The sequence below is a fragment of the Marmota monax genome, unplaced genomic scaffold, assembly GCF_021218885.2.
Source record: "Marmota monax isolate L192 unplaced genomic scaffold, Marmota_monax_Labrador192_F-V1.1 WCK01_AAM20220418_F8-fsc00353, whole genome shotgun sequence".
Lineage (NCBI taxonomy): Eukaryota > Metazoa > Chordata > Mammalia > Rodentia > Sciuridae > Marmota > Marmota monax.
This window is the reverse complement of record NW_026692700.1, coordinates 954973-974015: the sequence shown is the minus strand read 5'-3', so window position 1 is coordinate 974015 and position 19043 is coordinate 954973. Positions and strand designations below refer to the sequence as shown.

Below are 19043 nucleotides of genomic sequence, written 5' to 3'. Positions count from 1 at the left end.
CCATGCTGAATGCAAATGGGAGGTTTCTCTACTGTCAATAAAAAACAACTACTGTTTTTCTGGAACTTTTATCCAAGGCCAGGTTTAGGCCCAGCTCAGGTGGGCAGGCCGGCTTCTGAACATCTTGGAATCCAAGCTCCTGCCCACCCCACCCGCAGATCCCTCCTTCGATGCTCTCAGCATCCAGAGGGCGATCTAATCTCTGGGTCAGCACATGTGCCCATGTTGCCCATCACCCTGAGATCCAGGGAGAAAGGGGAAAATCACAATGATGCTTTCAGCTGGGTCTGAACAGCTGATGTCCTCCACCAGATCTGAGCCACTCAGTGTGTCCACCCTTGCCCCGGGGTCTGGTCTCAATCTTTGACTATTGGTGGCAGCTCCTGAGATGGAGCATCTTGGCCCTCCCCACGCCCCTCCACTGGGGTCTCTAAGAGCCATCCTTCACCCCCAGGACACGTGCATTTAGATGTAACTTAAATGGAACACAACTTCTGAACAAGGTTGGACATTAATTACCTTCCGTGAGGCCTCGCAGGCCGGCAGGGAGAGCTGCATAGCCCGTCGGTGTGTGAGTGGCCTCAGTCACGCCTGCGGTCTGTGTAGGGAGGTGAGGTCAGAGCTGGCTTCGGGAGGTGGCAGGTTGGCTGCAGCGTGCTGGGGAAGGGTACGCGGACGTCCTGGCCTCGCTGCCCAGGGCGAGTCTGAACCCTCAGAGGGCGCTGAGCAAGAATCTGGTCATAGATGTGAAGTAGCTCAGTGGGTACCCAGGGGAATAGGGATGGTGACCCTGCTTTGGAGCCAGCCGCCTGTGAGAGGGCCGGGCCGGTTGAGAGGGCTGGTGAAGGTCAGGGTTGAGGACGCAGGCTCTGAACTGCTCATGGCTACCATTTAAACTGGCTTCTAGGGAAGCTGCGGGTGCTTCATGCAGGGGATGGAAGCCACCCCGCATCTCTCTGCAGGTGAGGTGGGGATGCTGGGGACCCTCTCCAGCTCACATCTGAGACACACGCCATGGACAGCAGGAGGGGGCTGTGCCCTGGTCGGGGCATCCAATGGGTGGCAGGCTCCCCTCTGAGTCCCCTGGACAGGCCCACAGCGCCTCTTCATGTGTCCATTCCTGAAGGAGTCAAGAGAGCCCTGAGATGGGGCCATTGCCGCCGGTGCTTTAGCAAAAGACGTGGCCTTGGATTGAGAGAGGGACCAGGTCAGCACCAGCAGAGTTTCCAGTGCAGACTGGGGAATGGGAGGCGAATCCTGTCCCTTGTGCCCCACTTCTTCCTGGAGGCCTCTCAGCCCGTGGATGGCCACCGTGGTGCCTCCCTCTCAGGCTCAGGGATTCCCTCCTGCCCCACCTTCAGCATGGAGATGTTTTGGGGTCTCAGGACTCAATACTTGAAAAACTGAAATGCAGCTTTGTAAGACCCACTGGAAGTCAACAGAAAGCCTGCGTCATCATTCTGGAATATTGACTGTGCCTCTCTGATGTGATGCCATTAGGCACGGCTCGGGGCCTACAGCAGGGACAGGTGGAGGGTCGGGCCCGCAGGGCTTTCCCCCATGGGCTCCTCACAGGCCCCAGTGGGCCTCGGCTGCGGTTCCTGGAGCCACTCACAGTGGGAACCAGAGTGCTTGTGGCTTGCTGATCAGCGTGCGTCTGAGGGCATGCTAGTCAAGTATTTTGGAACCTTTGCAGAAAAGAGAAGTGCTGGGGAAACTTCAGGTGAGCGTGATGTTGTCAGCGGACTAATAATGCCATCAGCACTCGCGCACAACAGCACTGCGCTGCACTTTGGGCACAGAGGTCTGTTGGACACGTCCACAGCTGCACGCCTTTAACTGAGGGCTGAGGGTGGGACGCTGGACGGAGCCTCTTTGTCTGAAAGGGGGCCCCTTGCCTTCCCTGGCCACCCCGCCCTGGTGATGGGGTCTGGGGCAGTTCTACAGGCCAACAAGGGGCCGTCTTCCAGGGGGCACGTTTTTCTTTCCCACCAGCAGATCTGTTGGGGGGACAGTTGAGAAGCTGGCACAGGACACCTGTGTTCTTTGGGTTGTGTCAGCACACCCTGGCCATGCTCAGGGGACTTTCTGCAAGTCTGCCTCTGCGTTGGAAAATACATGTCCAGCCATTCGCGTGCGCTGATGGTGCTGTGGTCACCTTCTTGGCTTCCCTGACTGGCCCGTGCTTCAGCTGCAAGATGACCGTTGCAGGGACTGCCCCCTCCACCCTACTGAGCTCTCACTTTTAAGATAGGACTGTCATCTCACAGTAGACAGAACTGAATAATGGAACCGGGGTCTGCACAGTGACGACGCGGCCCCTCCCCGCTCTGATGGCATTCTTTCCTTGTCAGATGTCACCAAGGAGACTGACTTCAGGAGGCTAATTCCTCCCTCTTCCCAAATACGTTTTGCCCAAATCCTAAGAAAAACCCCCACAGGACAGCCTTGGAAAATTTCAGTCCCCAAGGATAATTTTTCAGAAAGTAATGAGCACTGGAAGATGAAGGCTGTGGGAAGTCTTTGGGTAATAATCGTAACTATAATGTCCGCCGCTTTGAGATGCATTAATATACACTAAAATTGCAGAAAAGGTTCCGCCGGCGGCTGGAGGCCGGGAGTCCCGCTCTGGAGCCTGTGGCTGGGCTTCTGGACCTTGGCTTTCCAGGCCGCTGCCTAGCCCTGTGGCCTTGGGCCTGGTCCGGACTCCCACGGGGAGGCAGGCCCTGGGAGAGGCCCTGGTTCCCGCACTCTGAGTTCAGAGGGAGAAGGATTTTGCTGGTCCTCACTAGTGGTTCCTTTCAGGGCTGTGCTGTTTTGTAGCCAGGCAAGGGAGTGCCCAGACGCCCCAGGGCCCGGCCTGCTCTAGTGCGGCCTGCACTGTGGCGTGTGGGGCAGGCCGGGAAGGAGCCTGCATGGCCTCCACAGCCCTCGGAAGCTGCCGCCGTGGCTCAGACTCCAGGGGCACCGCTGCTCTGCAGCGCCTTGTAGTCAGAGCACCCAAAGGTGGCCAATGCTCCTGCCCTCCCTGGCCCCTCCCTGGCCCCTCCCTGGCCCACTGGCCTCTTCCTCCTCTTGGTGCCCCTTCCCCGTTCCCTCCTTCACCAAAGCCAGCAGAGCTCTCCAGGCGGATGCCAGTCTGCCTTTGCGCCTGTGAGGGGCTGGCAATTGGAGGTCAAGCAGTGCGGAGGGTGCGGAGCTCCCGGCAGCGGGCAGGGAAGATTTACGGTTCCTCCCTGCCCCGCCTGATGGACAATTAAAGCTGCGCAGACTCGGAGGAGAGTGGTGTCGTTAAGAGTCAGGACGGTCAGAATAAATCAGTCACCTCCACTTAGACGGCTGAGCTGGACTGCTTCCGTGCCTTGAAGGCAGGGACCCCCTTGGGTGTTGGTAAGAAGCTTCCAGAATGGACTGTGCGAGGCTCTGAGCTCTACCAGGTCAGAAGATGGTGGAGGCTCCTCACAGATGGAGTTCTCGCTGTGGAATGAGGGGAAAATTCCAGAGAACAGATTTGCAGGGCGCTTTGTCCTCTAAGTGTGGCCATTGTGAGAGCTACAGACCTGCGTGTTTAAGGGTCAGCACAGTGGCCCCCAACCTGCAAGCAGGGTGATGTGTGCACAGATACATGCATACATGAGTGTGCATGCGTGTGCGCACACGCAGGAGGTGTGTGCACAGACCGTGCCTGTGCGTCCTGTGGTGTGTGTGCAGGCACATGTTCACATGCACAGCGTGGGTTCCTGCCTGTGCTTGGGTAAGTGTGCATGCACAAGTGCCTCTGTGTGTGTGCACGCATGTGTGAGCATGTGTGTGCACGCGCAGGCCCCGTGGCGCCTTGGAGCCCACCGCTCCTCGCGAGGCTGCGGGGGCGGGGCTTCCGAGCCTGGCCAGGCCCTGCGGCCGTCCTTCTTCATTTGTTCTGTGTTATTTCAGAGCCTTGAAGACTCTGGCAATTTCCTCAAGGAAACTTTGTCTTTGTGGAAGCGAGATGCCAGCGCGGCGGCCCTCCCACTGGCTAATTGGCGATGTGATCCCGCGTGGGAGACCTGCCGTTCCTGGAAGCTCTCGGCTTCGCGCGCTCCCCCCCTCCCCGCCCCCCACCTCCCCAGCGCGGTCTGACTTGCACGGGGCGGTGGAGCCGCGCCACGTGAGGTGCGGCCCTGGCGTTGGCTGCCATTCAGCCAGCCAGCACGCCAGGCCTTTCATTAACTGGATACTACAATTACTTGCGCCGAAAGGCTGAAAGGGCCATTTAGGATTTTTCTCCCCTTAAAAAATGATTCCTCTCTGCACAGCCGTGCAGCCCAGCCTTTGCCACCGCGGCTGTGACATGGCCTCGCTGGCTGCCGAGCGCTGTGCTGCAGTGACAGCTGTTCAGGCCGAGGCCTGGGTGGGCTGGCGCTGCCTCTGCTCCGCTGGGTGCTTCTTGGGCAGCAAGGTGTCCTGGGCCACGGGGGTGGTGCCGCCCTCCACGGCTTGGCACAGCATTGAAGGCAGTGTTCGTGTTTGTGTGCACGTGTGTGTGCGTGCACCATTAGCATGTGTGAGGATGTCCTCACCTTCGAATGCTTCCTGTGTTCCTCTGTCCCCTGCACAGAAGGGCCATCCCCAGGACTGTGGCTCCCACCCTCCTCCACTGAGGCTGCGGGCGGTCCCCAGTCTGTGCCTGGATCGCTCTATGCAGAGACAGGGTCACCTTTACACGCACAGATGCAGGCCTGCATGTGTGTGCATGCTCCGTGTGGGGGTGAGCATGTGCGTGGGCAGCTTGACCTGCTCCCCAGCTTCACAGATGTGTGTGAACTCATACCCCGGGGTGTCTTGGGACCAATGTTTGGGATTCTGAAGGATCCACACTGCAGAGTAGATGGGCACCTCTGGGCACCATATCTGCACCTGCCAGACTCCTGGGGAGGGGAGGTACTGAACACTTCTGTGGGTGGGCGGGAGACTGGGGAGGAATACCCCAGCTTTCATGGGGGTATGCTAACTCCAGGTCATCTGAGGGGACAGCCCAACCCAGGGACTTGTGACCCTGTGGGACTGAAGTGAGATGCTGGCCCAGGTGGCTGGGAGTCTGGAGGCAGCTCCCTGGACACTGCCCACAGAGCTCATGCAAGTGTTGGGCTGGGATCCTGTTACCCTAAAAAGAAGGCAGGAGCCAACCCACCCAGACACCACATAACAGCTCCACAACTCACAAACTTACTGTTGGAAACTTCCCTGAAGTTGCCATGGTTACGCGGAGGCATGCGTGGTGCCTGGTCTCTGCTGCTCGCAGAGCTGCTTGGAGTAGGAATGAAACCCTTTGACCCCGGCCTCCCAGGGCAGGGGGGGCTGCCCATCTGAAGGGCCCTGGTGCTTCTGCATGGACGGAAGGATCTGGAGATGGGATTTTCCAGAGCTGGGGGATGCGGGGTTCTGGACCCGCCCTTCGGAGACGCTGGAGACAGAGCTGGTCTCCCACGCTAAAATAATTATAGCCAGGAGAACAGAGAATACATCATTCCAAGTCAAGGTCCCTAACAGAGAGGAGGTGTGCGCGTGCGTGCGGGCGGCTTCCTGTTGGCGCTGACACCTTCTCCCAGCACTCTTTTGGACCTGGTCACACCTGCCTGGGTGGTGGCCACCTGAAGCATCCTCACACCTGTTGACTACCTGCAGCAGGTAGCACTTCCTGCTTATTGTGCCCAGGCCATGCCATTTGATGGTGACTTCATCTGGGGGGACTTGGGGGCCTGGAGGGATGGTGGTAAGAGGATGGGTCAAGGAGGGGCCGAGAAGCTGGATCAGGATGCTTGATGACTGGGTCCTTCCTCCTCTATAGCGCAGGGCCCGCTGAAGGTGTTGGGCCTCCTTCTGTCTGCTGGGGCTGTGTCCCCTCAGGGTGCCCACTGTAAGTGGACAGCTATCGTGATTAGCCAGAAAGAGGCCAGACGTGGCAGTGTTTGCCCCACATGCCTGCCTTGTGGGTTGCCCACTGATGGGCAGGGTGGCCGGCTGCTTTGCATTAGGGCCTTGCAGTTCCAAGGGCTTGTGGGTGTCTGCTCCTTATGGACCATATGGTGGGGGTCCCCTCCCTGCCTCTGTGGGGCACTTAGCAGGTGGCAGTGGGCCTAGGGGCTGGCATCAGGAGGCACGTTCCAGGTGGGGGACTTTGGTGATAGATGAGTGCCTTACAGACAAACAGTCTCTGTTTGTCCCCTCCCTTTCCACCTCGCTGGGGCCTCCCTTCCTCTCACCTGGTGGGGAGAGCTCCCCTTGCTGATGACGAGGCCGAGCAGTGCGGCCGCCATGGCAGGAGCTCAGGTCTGACTGGATCTCTGTTTCTTCCCTTAGGCCCAGAGCAGAAAGCCCTCTGCAAGCCTGCACAGGGGTCTCTGCTCCTTCTCGCCCGGCCAGACTCTTGCATTCCAAGGCTTCCCAGGCTGGAGCTCCTGGCAGGACTGGGCCCTCGCCCTGGGCCAGTCTTGCCTTTCTGTGGCAGGGGCATTTTAGCAGCAAGATGGGCAATGACTGCAAGCTCTGGCATCAATCTTTTGGCATGTGTGAGAGCCTGTGGTGTAAGGGCAGGGGCTTTCTCAGGAGAACATTTGGGGCTGGGTATGTGCAGCAGCCGCGGTGCCCTCTCGCGGAGTCCCGTGGTCATAAGAGAGACTGGCAGGAGGGAGGCTGAGGCCAGGAATGACCAGGCGTTTCTCCTGAAGCATCCAAGGAACTGGCTAAGTAGATGGAGAAGGCAAAAGGGAGGGTTCTGGACCCCGGCACAGAGAGGCCACGTGCCGTCCGTGCCGTCTGGGGCAGGTGCCACGTGGACGTGCAAGCCTAGGAGGGACATGCAGAGCCATCCCCACAGGCCCCATCTGTCACAGCACTTTTCTGGGGGCTGTAATCAGCACTGATAAGGAAGAGTGGGAGATGACAGATCTGGGAGGTGTTGGGACACCTGTCTCCTACACCAGATCATTAGTGCCTCAAAGGCAGGAACCACCGCGGATCCCTGTCCCCCAGAGCACCTAGCATGGTTCTGTCGGCACAGAAGGTCCCTCTGAGAGCTGACTGGGTGAGGGTGGGACAGGGCCTCTGTGCCTCTCGCACTCTGTCCTCAGGGCCTCTGGCTTCCACGCCCCGGGCATTTCTGTCTCAAGAGGCTCTGTGGGGCTGCTGGTGTGGGAGGGGTGCAGCAGCCCTGGCTCCCGGCGGGTGCCACAGGCCCTCCCTGACTGCTCATCAGAGGCCCTGGGGCCTGGGAGGGCGCTGCCAGAGGACAAGGACCGGCCGCTCTGTAGGAAAGCCACTCTGGTTTCTGGCCCGGAGAGGAAGTGGGCCTTGGTCCTGCCTGTGGGGTTGGCACTGGGGAAGTGGTGCCCTGCGGGTTTTACTGGGCCGTGCATCCAGCCATGGGAGCTTCCTTCCCCTCTTCCCTGGAAGTGAGCCCTGGGCGCAGGCAGGCAGTTGTTCTCTGGAGCCGGCGTTGGCTGTCAAATAGAGCAGAACACTCCAGAAGGTGGAGGGGTTCCTCAGGGCTATGTTTGGGCCAGCCTCTCCTGGGCTTGAGTAAGGAGTAGTTGAAGGGGAGGAGAAAGTACCAGGAAGGTTCTGGGTTGTCCAGAAGATGCTGGCCTGTCGTGGGAGCTAGCCCAAGACTTCTCCAGGTCCACGACCCAGGGAGTCACTCGTGATCATTGATGCTAATGGAAAACAGACGTGAAATGGATAATTCAAGATGGCAGACCGATCAATACTATTTATATTTAGCCTGTGAATGCGCTGCCTGTTTCCCCGCCGGCAGGTTGGTCTTCATGGTTTTGTTTTGCAGAATCCAAGACTCTGCTGCCCATTGGCTAAGGGCTGCCCGTCGGCTGCTGGGCTGTGCCGAGGTGTGGGCTCTCGGAGTGTGTCCTCAGATCTTCCATGGGCCCACTCACCTCCCGACGGCTGACCTTAGGCTGGGCACCATGCTCTTTGGCATAAAGCTTAAAACATGACCTCTGATGTCTCAGGTGCCTGACACATTGATCCACATTTTATTGATGTTCAGAACGCTGCTGCTGGACTCACTGCCCTCCTGGAAGACTCTCAGGCCCCGGGGGCCCAGGGACAGAGCGAGAACCTCTGGGCCCTGGCTCTCCACCAGGCACCTTGGGGGCATCTGTGGCTGACCCAACACGTGGGGCTTGTCCGGTGGACTGCGGGAGAGGGACAGAGCTCGGAGAGGGGCTGGCTGATCGGTGTGAATAGAGGTGCCTGCTGAAGGCTGGGCTCCACGCTCCTCCCTGTGGCCCGAGTGCCCGTGCAGGGCAGGGGCTGTTGGTCCACCCGTTCATCTCTGCTGCCCCCAGGCTGTCCTCCGCACGGCTCCACTGGGAACCTTCCGGGATGGAGGCCCTGTTTCTGGGCTCCCGTCCTCAGTCTGGAAAGGCCTGTGGGTTCCAGGGAACACTGGCTCTCAGCTCCTAGTTCTGAGCGCTCTCCCGTTTCCAGGGACAAGCTGGGGAGGAGAGGAGGGTAGGGGGCCGCTGTCACCTCTCGGGCACACAGTGGGTGCTTAATCAAATCTGCAAAGGTGCCTGAGGGGACTCACTTTTGTCCTCAACACCACTGACTCAGGAGGTGAGAGGGGAGGGGGTCCGTGGGTCCCCCAGCACCTCCCCAGGAGCAGTTTGGGTTTCTGATCTGGAACCCGCTGGTGCTATCCTCTCAATTTCCTCTCTTGGCCCTCTGGTCCAGGCTGGCTGCTGGGGGCACAGGCACTGGGCCAGAGCAAACGACCGTCTGTCCAGGGCTGAGCTGAACTCGTGCCAGGTGTGGCCATCAAGGTCTGTGCTCTCTCTTCCTCCTTTCCTCACTTAAACATCTGGAATACAGAAAAGGAAACGTTCTTAGGAGTCATGTCCTGACGTTGCCTGGGGCCCACAAAGAGGTCTCTTCAGGATGCCATGGGTTAGGGAGGTTCCTCCCTGGGCTTCCGGCCCCTGCCCCTTCCCCTCCTGCCCTCTCCTCTCTCGCCCAGCGCTGACAGGAGACGCTGGTGGCTCAGGGCAAAGTGGTCTGGTTCTGTAATAAGGAGGAGGGTTTTAGGACTAAGGCCTAACCGTGTTAAAAGCAATCTTTGCAAGATTGAGGCCACCAGGGAATTGTGGATTCTCAGCCAAGACCTCATTCAAGGATTGCAATAAGAGCTTACACGCATGTGCCGCCGTGCACACGTGCCGCGGTGCCCGAGAAACAATAGAGACGAGCGTGAACAAAAGAGTGGAAGGGAGAGTGAATCGGAGCCGCCGGAGCAGGGGGCTGGGTCCCGTCCCTGTCCGATGTGGGACTCACCTCCCGGAGAGCTGTCCACCCCCTGTCACCTGAGACCTGCGATGGCCCTGTGTCTGGGAACTGCTATTCAGCCCTGAAGGTTGGGGTCTATCGTGTCCCGGCCACCCCGGGCAGTCCCACAGCTCGGCAGGTGGTGTGGAAGCGCAGCAGGCTCTGGTTAGGGCCAGCCAGAGCTGGCCTGTGAGGGACACGGCCCAGGGCTGTATGCCTGGCCCCTGTGGGCAGGAGCATGGCTAAGCTGCCTGGTCATGGCGGAGAACATTCTGGAGTGCTGAGGCCGTGTGTTCACAGTCAGGGGCTGAAGCCCAGAGGCAGAGGCAGCCCTGGAGGAAGGAGTGGACTGGAGATGGGGACAGCCACCTGTCTGCTTCCTGGGGCTTCTGTAGCAATTGCCTGCCGTTTGTCGTAGGCTGAGCCTGGCACACAGAAGGGGCTCAGTAAATATGTGTGGGCTACGAGTCTGGGTGCTGGTGTCCATCCATCTCTTTGGTGGCAGGATTGGCAATGGGAATGGTGTGTCCCCATCCCCAACATTCCTAGAATGACAAAGTGGTTGTGAGGATCAGCTGTCAGATGAATGGAGCCCGGAGCAGGTGGACTCACCCAGCGGTGACCTCCAGCGCCTGGCGCCTGGCTCCTCTGCACCCTGAGGACACGTCCCCGTGGGAGCTGGGCCACCAGGCTCTGGGGTCGCTCTGTATCTTCACTCCTGGTGGGGGCTTCACCTCCCCTCCCGGCTCTTCTCTGGTTCCTTGCTTCTGGAAGGGGGAGTAGACCAAGGAGGAAGTAGCAGAGGCCTGTTCCCTGCTCCTGGACCCCGGTGTGGTGGGCACTCAAAGGACACCATCCTGAGGGGATGTCTCTCTGAGGGGACAGGCCGTGGGCTGAGCTGCTCACCCGTGTTTGTACTGCTGGAAGGCCGGACACTGTCCAGCTGTGACCAGTCAGCGGCGTCCCGAGCCCTGGTCCCAAGCGGTTCCTGGAACACTGGTGTGCGCTCTGGGGCCGGGCCACCCCAGCCCAGCGACATCATTCTCAGCTGGCAGGGGTCTCACCGCAGTGAGAACTTCCGTCCAGGGCTAGGCTGATGTCCCTGCTGCTTGTTCCCTTCCGGTGATAAAGGAGCCTACTCAGCACAGGGACCAGGCAGGGAGCAGCGGGGAGGACAGGTGAGTGGGCCATCTGTCACTCGTCCCTCTTCTACCCAGTGCCACTTGGCCCAAATGACCTTCAGTAGTGCCCTTGGCCTTTGCCCTGTGTTCTTGGCGGGATCGTCTTCTTTCTGGTCCTAGGGGAGTGCCCTGGACCACGTCCTACCGTCCGAAGACCCGTCAAGTAAGGCAATTTGCATTTTGGGCCAATTGAAAAAAGAAAAAACAACAACATGGCGCCGGGGGTTGGGAAGGAAACAGCAGCCCCAAACTTGGCGGCAGACGGACTGCAATTTTTGGAAGCTTGTTTGTGTGAGGAGCGAGTTCCCAGCTCTGCAGGATTGTGCTCTTGCCCTAGACACAGGGCCATGATGGGCACCCCTTCTGGGCTGCCCTCGTGTCCTAGAGAGGATCCCGGGGGTGCCCCTCCACCCTGGCACCTGACGGGTAGTGGGAAGTCCCAAGCTGCTCCGTTTGTCATCTAGAGCATGTGGCCTTGGCGTGTCTGCCCCCACCCAGCCCCTCGCCTACGTCCTTATCCTGGGCATTGAAACCGTGGGGACAGTGAGGAGTGGAAATGGCCCGTGGCAGTTTGGGGAGCAGACAGGTGGGGAGAAGCCACGCACATTGGGGTAACCAGGACGCACCCCGAACCTGCATCTCCCTCTGCATGTCCTAAGGCCCTGGGTCCGCGGCTCTTCCAGGAAGCCTGGGGAGGAGAGGCACCTGCCTGTCCATACCGCCGCCCTTCTCTCTCCCCAAGCTGCGGGCTCATTTCCAGATGCTGTCCCTTTGCAGGAGCCTTCTCCCTGCAGAGTCTCCATCTCGAACGCTGGCGTCCACTGAGGAACTGGCGGCTCCCCCCCAGGTGCTGGGCCCTGTGGAGGCCTGGAGAGACAGACATGCTGTGGAGGGACAAAGCAGGACAAACCCAGGTGGGATGTGGAGAACCTGCAGCCCGTCCCCAGGGCCCCTCCAGAGCCCCTCTGCAGGATGCTGGGCTCCTTCCCACGCACCTTGGGACAGGTGTGCAGGCCCCGGCCCTCCTGGGAGCACAGTGGAGCAGAGAGGCTGGGGAGCGGGCCCTGGGGAGCATCTGGAGGGAAAAGACTGCCTGTCAGGGCTGAATTGTGTCCTCCAGAGAGGCACGTCGAAGTCCTAACCCCTCTCCTCAAAGGGTGACCTTACTTGAGACAGGGTCTTGGCAGAGGTAACCAAGATAACCCGAGGTCATCGGTGGGTGTAATCCATCGTGACTGGTGTCCTTATCAAAAGGGGACACTGGGCACAGGCAGAGAGGGAGAAGATGGCTGTACCACTGGAGTGACAGGGCCACAAGCAGATGACGGCCAGGGTTGTGGCAGCTCTTGGAGCCGGGAGGGAGGTCAGGGATGGAGTTTCTCTCCGCCTCCAACAGGAGCAGGACCCTGTGGATCAATACCTGACCCAGCCACTGTGACAATCTGCTTTGCCCTGTGAACCTGTCTGTGGTGCGCTGCCAGGCAGCTCCAGGACCCCACACACCCCCTTGGAGGCAGAGTCCAGCTCAGGACAGGGGTGGGCAGTGTTAAGGGTGGGGTCCCTCAAGGCTCAGCTCATCTCTTGGCCAACGAACAGCAGTTGGGTGGGCCGTAGCTGATAGATCAAACTATCTTGCTTGCACTTCCCTTCCCAATTCCGGGAGGGGAGGTCAGTGAATTAGTCTGTGCTTATCCACAGGGAACCCATTCCGAGACCCCAGTGGGTCTCTGCAACCTTGGGTAGTATGGAACTCTCTATATACCTTTGATTTATTCTATACAAACATATCTATGATAAACCTATTAGGCAACATAAGAGATTAACAACTAATAACAGAATAATTATAACAATATGCTAAGATAAAATTCTAGCACCACTGCTCTTGCTCCTTGAGGCTGTTAAATATAATAAGGGTGAATTGAACACAGGCCCTGCTGTATTGAGACAGCGGATCAGATAACAGAGAGGGCTGCAAGTAACGGGCAGGTAGGGTATACAGCATGGATACTCTGGACAAAGAGATGATTCATATCCATTGGTTTAATGATGGTGTTCAGAATGGCATGCAATTTCATACTTGAGTTATTTCTGGAATTTTCCATTTAATATTTTTGGGCCGTGGGTGACCTTGGGTAACTGAAACTGCAGAAAGCAAAACCATGGATAAGCAGGGGACCTGTTCTGGGCCCCCAAAGTGGCCTTAGAAAGATGTGATGCCCAGCCTTCCCCCGGGAGGGGTTTAGTCCTAGTGGCAGAATGAAACCCAGAAAGTCTCCTTGCATCGTGAGCAGCTGGGGGAATGAGGTCAGTCATCAGGTGGATGAGAAAACACTGGGGACAGTCAGTGCCCGTGTTAAGGCTCAAAACCATCTGCTTCTGGACATTACTGTGAGCTCAAGAGCCAGACCTGGGTGGTCCACACCCTGACATGCCCCTTTCCTGGAATCTCCTGGGCGTGCTCCCAGATCCAATGGGAACGTCCTCTCCTCCCACGAGGTGACTCTGCCTGATTCTTCTGGCGCCTCCCAGAAGCTTTGGGACTGGATGGTTGGTTCAGTTTCAAACGACCTTGCCCCTACCAGTTTCTGCATCTGCGGCAGTGAAGGAATTTCTTTCCCTTACCTCCAGTGTGGAATTTTCCCTGTTGTTTTAATTAAGTTTATTTATCCGTACTTGGAATTCAGATAAGAATGACCAGCCTTACCACAGGTGCAAACTCTGACTCCAGGAGCCACAGTGATGGCTACCACGTCACCCGTGGAGCACTCACAAAGCCTCGGGAGGACCTGTTCTCCAGCAGACAAGACCAGCCTCTCTGGAGGAACCCGGGAAGGATGCTTCTGAGGCTCTGCAGGAGTTCTCTGAACAGCTGCTGCTCTTTCTGATGGAAAATGTGTTAAAAGAAAAAATTAAACCAAAGATCTCACCAAGTAATTCAATTATGAGCCCTACCAGAGAGACGTTAGCTGCGTGTGTCCACGGGGCTCTGTAAGACTGAGGAGCACACGGGATGAGGTTGCAGGGCAGCCTCATGCCTTGGGGGGCAGGGTGCATCAGTTAGCTACTCCTGTATAACAAACAGGTCTAAAACTCAGTAGCTTGGGACAACGGTTGTGTGCTTTTGCTGGCGAATCTGAGTCAGCTGGGCATTTCTGCTGACTGGGGCTGTGCTTGACTGATCTTGGTGGGCTCCCTCATGTGCCCGTGGCTGGTTGGTGGGTGGGTGGGGGCTGGCTGGATTGAGTGGTGGGTCTTGGCTTTTCTTCCTCCAGCAGGCAGGCTCAGGCAGGTTCACACACAGGCCGCAGGGTCCCTCCAAGACCATGTGAGCCCGTCGTGTAGAGACCAGGGCTTGGAACTGCTTACTGTCACTCCCTTCCAGGGCTCTTGTGATCCTGAGGCCAGCCTGGTCCAGGGACGAGCAAATAGGCCCTGCCTCTCTGTGGGAAGAGCTGTGAAGTCCATGTGAGTGTTCCCACGGGGTGCAGGGTGGTGGTGGAGGCATGAACAGGTGGGGACACCTTCAAAGTCAGTGCTCAGAGAGCAAGCCTGTGTACAGGGTGAGTCACTCCTGCAGGGAGTGGCCTGGGTGGGAGGCTGAGGGGCCAAGGGAGAGGAGGCCCATGGAGACACTGGCACCCGAGCTGCGCCCCACCCGATGCTCCAGAGCCCTGCTGCGCTTCTGAGGGCTGGACGAGGACCCGATCACCAGAGAGCTCGCAGCCTCCTAACCAGAGGGTGGAATTCTGGAATGATCCTTCATGGTGCCCAACCCACACAGCACGCAGACCCTGTGCCAGCCCCCCTGCCTCTGGCTTTCTGGAAGAAGCTGCTGTTTTGCATTTGTATCTTCTTATTTATTTTACATTTTAGAGCCAAGCTAGGGAGCGCCTCTCCCACAGATGTTGTGGATTCTCTTGGTGCACAGATGGTCTCTGCTGGGCGTGTGGAAAGGCACTGGATGTGCAGGGTCGTACCCACAGAGGGTCCAGGATGGTGGCAGGGCCTGGCCTACCCAGGGAGCGGACAAGCCCACTAAGATGGGGTGATTCTGCACGCTGGGGCCCTCAGCCACACCCCCTGGGAACCCAGTTCTGCTGTGGCCTTGCAGAGAAGGTACAAGGGCCCCTCAGGCTGGGGGAACTCCACCCACTCAGCTTTGCGCAGAATCTGGCAGCCGCCTGCTTTGCTTATCTGACTGAACGTGAGTTGAGCGTGGTTATCTGAGGACTTGAGTGCCTTGGAGCTCCCAGAACTGGGGCCATGACAAAGCCTAGAATCTCCTTGGACTTTGCGGCTGCCCCTGGCAGTGTGGACCCCCCTTGGGTGAGGGGAGCATAGTGGCTTTCTGTTGGACCAGTGCAAGGGCCAGCCCCTCCCCTGCACCACCCCAGGTGGGCCCAGCCCTACACCTGCCCATCCGGGAAGGCAGCCAGCACACAGTCCGAGGAAGTGCCGATGCTCCTGGGCCAGGTGGAGGAACAGCAGGGTTCCCAGGTGCTTATTTTTAGGAGCCTGTGGGCACTGCCACCTATGGTGGGTCTGCAGAGGCCCCCGAGCCACCCTGCGCCAGGGGACATGGCCTGGTGTTGGTCGAGCTGTGACTCAGGGTGGTTCCCCATGATGTGCTTTGGTCCAGAGAGGCCTCAGTCCTTACCCCGCCCCCTCCACCTGGGCTGCACCCCCTGTTCTTTTGGGCTTTCCAAGGAGGAGTCCTGCACTACCTGTTGCAGGAACAGGAGCTGACCCTGAGACTCTGAGCCAGCAGTGGGCACCTTGACGGGCAAGGTGAAGGTGGTGTCCTGGAAGTCTGCACTTGCCCATGTGGAGGCCCAGGGCACCAGAAGCACAGGTGCCCACACCCCATGTATCATCATTAAGCTGGGTTTGAGCTCTCCTCTCCAAGCTCAGTGATCAGCTGACATACAGTCAAGGTCAAAACCTTGTGGGTGTGGCTCCTCCTGGCTCTGGCGCATTTTCCTCACCTCCCTAGTCCACTAGGGGACACTGTGGATGTGAATTCACCACTCACCTCCTTTTGCAATGCCGCTTCCCTGCCCAGGGTGCCAGTGCCCCGTTGTGTGCCTGGGTCCTTCACCAGCCCCACACCCAGGCTCTCCAACGTCTGGCTCTCTCGCTGCTTCTCTGTTCTAGCCAGAGATGATGGGAAGGCTGATGTTCAGGAAGTTTAAGTCTTGGCAATGGGAGGATGGGCACTTGGTGCACTACCTCTGCCATCAAAGTCAAGATCACTTCTTGGTCATGAGAGGGGTCCAACATGGGGCCTTGGGTTTGGAGGGTTTGGATAATCCTCTCCATTCTAGTCAGGAGGTCTGCAGGGTCTGGGCTTGGGGCTCTCAGGAACCCCATTTAATAATAGAGAGGTGGGTACCAGGATGTGTCAGGCCCAGCCAGGTGGGAGGGGATTAGAGGTGCCCATGGCCACAGCCTTGGGCGTCTATATCAGTCAGGGTTCTTTGGAGAAGCAACCAATAGGCCATGTCCATCTCCATCATCTCCACTTTCTGTACCTCCATCTCCTCCATCATCTCCATCTCCATCTCTTCTATCATCTCCACCTCCATCTCCATCTCCTCCATCATCTCCACCTCCATCTCCATCTCCTCCATCATCTCCATCTCCATCTCCATCTCCTCCATCATCTCCATCTCCATCTATTCTATCATCTCCACCTCTATCTCCATTTCCTTCATCGTCTTCACCTCCATCTCCTTCATCATCTCCACTTCTGTCTCCATCTCCTCCATCATCTCCATCTCCATCTCTTCTGTCATCTCCACCTCTATCTTCATCTCCTCCATCGTCTTCACCTCCATCTCCTTCATCATCTCCACCTCTATCTCCATCTCCTCCATCGTCTTCACCTCCATCTCCTTCATCATCTCCACTTCTGTCTCCATCTCCTCCATCATCTCCATCTCCATCTCTTCTATCATCTCCACCTCTGTCTCCTCCATCATCTCTATCTCCACCTGTCTCTGTCCTCATCTTTACCTTCACTCCCCTAGGCAGATCTCTGTCTATCCATGCACCGGTGATCCATCCATCCATCCATCCATCCATCGCCTTATTTTTCTTGATTTTGGGAAGTCTAAAACTCACAGAACAGGCAGGCTGGCGGGTTGGGAATCCAGGTGGGCCTTAGGCAGCCTCCAGGCAGGAGTTTCTTCTCTGGGGGTCTCAGTGTTTCTGGGAAGGCTGTCCACTGATGGGGTGAAGCCTATCCATCCTCATTATGGAGGCTCACCTCCTTTGTTGAAGTCAGTGAGTGTAGATGTTGACCCCAGTGAGCAAATGCTGTCACAGCAACACCTAGACTGGCTCCCTTGGGAATGCTGCCTGGCCAAGTGACCACACCAGACTGACCGTCACAGTGTCCCTCCGTGCTCCTGGCCATGTTCTCTCAGGTCCTGGGCACTCCTTGGTGGTTTCAACCCAACCAGGAGTCCATTTGCTCCATCTTGTGGGAGACTGAAAACTACCTGCTGCTGTCCAGGAGGGACCAGCCTGAGCCCAGCGCACATCGATTCATATCTGCTTGCCACCTCCGTGGGCGGGGCCTTACCTTGGTCCCAGAGGCTGGGAGTGAGTTGACCCCTCCTTGGTGCTCTGCAGAGGTGCCCTGTTCTCTACATGTTCGTCCCCTTTAGAGTGGCCTTTCTTGGGGGGTTGTGGGGAGGCAAGGTATTTTTTTTTCTTGCGCCTCTACCACCACCCCATTTCCTGAAGCTGAAGTCGATGTAAAACTCGCGAACACCTTGAGGGACTAGTGTTAGAATTACCTCCAGAGATTCGCACTCCCCATGAGGGGCCTAGTGGGTGGGCCAGGAGGCGGAGACCCAGCACTGGGAGCCCAGAGGTGGGTCTTGGCAGCAGTCATCCTGCTAAGTGGACGCAGCTGCGGCAGAGGGCCGGCCCAGGGCAGGTGTATGCTGCTGCTCGGGAGTAGTGCCTGAAGGGCCTCTCTTGCTCCTTTCGGTTGCGGCCAGGCAGGCCCAGGCTGTGGGCCTCGGGTGCCCCGCTGGGGTGTGTGGTCACGCCGGGGCCTGTGTAGCCCAGAGGTGTCTGCGGGGCCCCAGGTCCTCTGCCCCTCCAGAGCCCCGTCTCCCTGCCCGCTCTCTCCTCCTTCCCTCCTGCGGCCGTCCTCTGTGGGCCCTGAGGGTGCGTCCTGCTGAGTGCCCCGTGAAGCTGTGGCAAGGAGGCCAGCACTGGGGCCACCCGGCTGGACACTTCCCTCTGGAGCCTTCTTCCATCAAGTGGGACAGAAAGAGCGATGTGAACAGAAAGAGAGAGGTGGACAGAAAGAGCGAGGTGGACAGAAAGAGCGAGGTGGACAGAAAGAGCGAGGTGGACAGAAAAAGAGAGGTGGACAGAAAGAGAGAGGTGGACAGAAAGAGCGAGGTGGACAGAAAGAGCGAGGTGGACAGAAAGAGTGAGGTGGACAGAAAAAGAGAGGTGGACAGAAAGAGGTGGACAGAAAGAGCGAGGTGGACAGAAAGAGGTGGACAGAAAGAGCGAGGTGGACAGAAAAAGAGAGGTGGACAGAAAGAGGTGGACAGAAAGAGAGAGGTGGACAGAAAGAGCGAGGTGGACAGAAAGAGCGAGGTGGTGACTGAGGGGGAAGGGGACAGAGGCCCAGTGCCCGGGGCGCAGGGCACGGGGTGAGCTCGGAGGCCAGTAAGGCCTGAATCCCAGGGAGCACTGACGGTGCAGCGTGTGTCCCGGATATTGTGGGGACCTCAGGGACCCACGGAGTTTTCGTGGTCTGCCTCAGTGACAACTCGGCTGCCCGTGCTGTGTCTATGTGCTACATGTGGTGACCCTTGGAGTGGGAGAGAGGAGGGGTGGCCGTCCGGGGGCGTCCAGAAGGCCCTTGGGCAGGCGCAGGGGCCAAGCCTTCTGCTGTTCCCATCCTTCAGGGCCAACGGCCAGCAGCTGGGCTCCCTAGGGCCTCTGCTGGGCTCGTGCTGAGGTGGGTGGGCGAGGACAGGTGCGCGGGGGAAGCTGTGGCATGTGCTGTCTTCCTGTCTCAGATTCCTAAAGCCCCGTCTTGTTATTTAGCTTACGGTTTTTACGTTTTTGTTTTAATTGACAACTGATTGCCTGTGTTTATGGGGTACAAGGTGGGTTCCTGGACATGCTGTGGGAGGGTCAAATCTGAGTAGTTGGCGCATCCATCACCCCAAGGCCTCTGGCGTCTCCGTGGCGGGCATGCAGACACCCTCCCACTCCGTGTTCTGAGATCCGAGACACAGGGTGCTGTCAACCCGGGTCACCTGGCCTGGCAGGCACGGCCGCCCTCTTCCCAACACCCCCACCAGGGAACACCCGACATGTCCATCTAAGGATGAATGTGGTCTGTCTAGGATTCAGCCCTCCAACACAGGAGACTGTCGCTGAGCAACACGGGTGACTCCACAGGACACTGTTAGGTGACGTGAGCCAGGCGCAGGGACACATGATCTCACCCACATGTGGAATCGGCCCTGGTCTGCCTTGGGCAGCAGACAGCAGAGTGGGGAC

General features: G+C 58.2%; 1 protein-coding gene across 1 annotated transcript in view; it reads left to right on the top strand.

Annotated features, from left to right (window-relative positions):
* The first annotated feature begins 4297 nt into the window (after positions 1–4297).
* Rbfox3 (RNA binding fox-1 homolog 3) overlaps positions 4298–19043 on the top strand; it is a 370105-nt gene continuing 355359 nt past the window's right edge. Inside the window, exon 1 of the mRNA XM_058579983.1 lies at positions 4298–5667. The gene's annotated coding sequence lies outside the window, so the exon portion shown is untranslated. The remainder of the gene's footprint in view (positions 5668–19043) is intronic.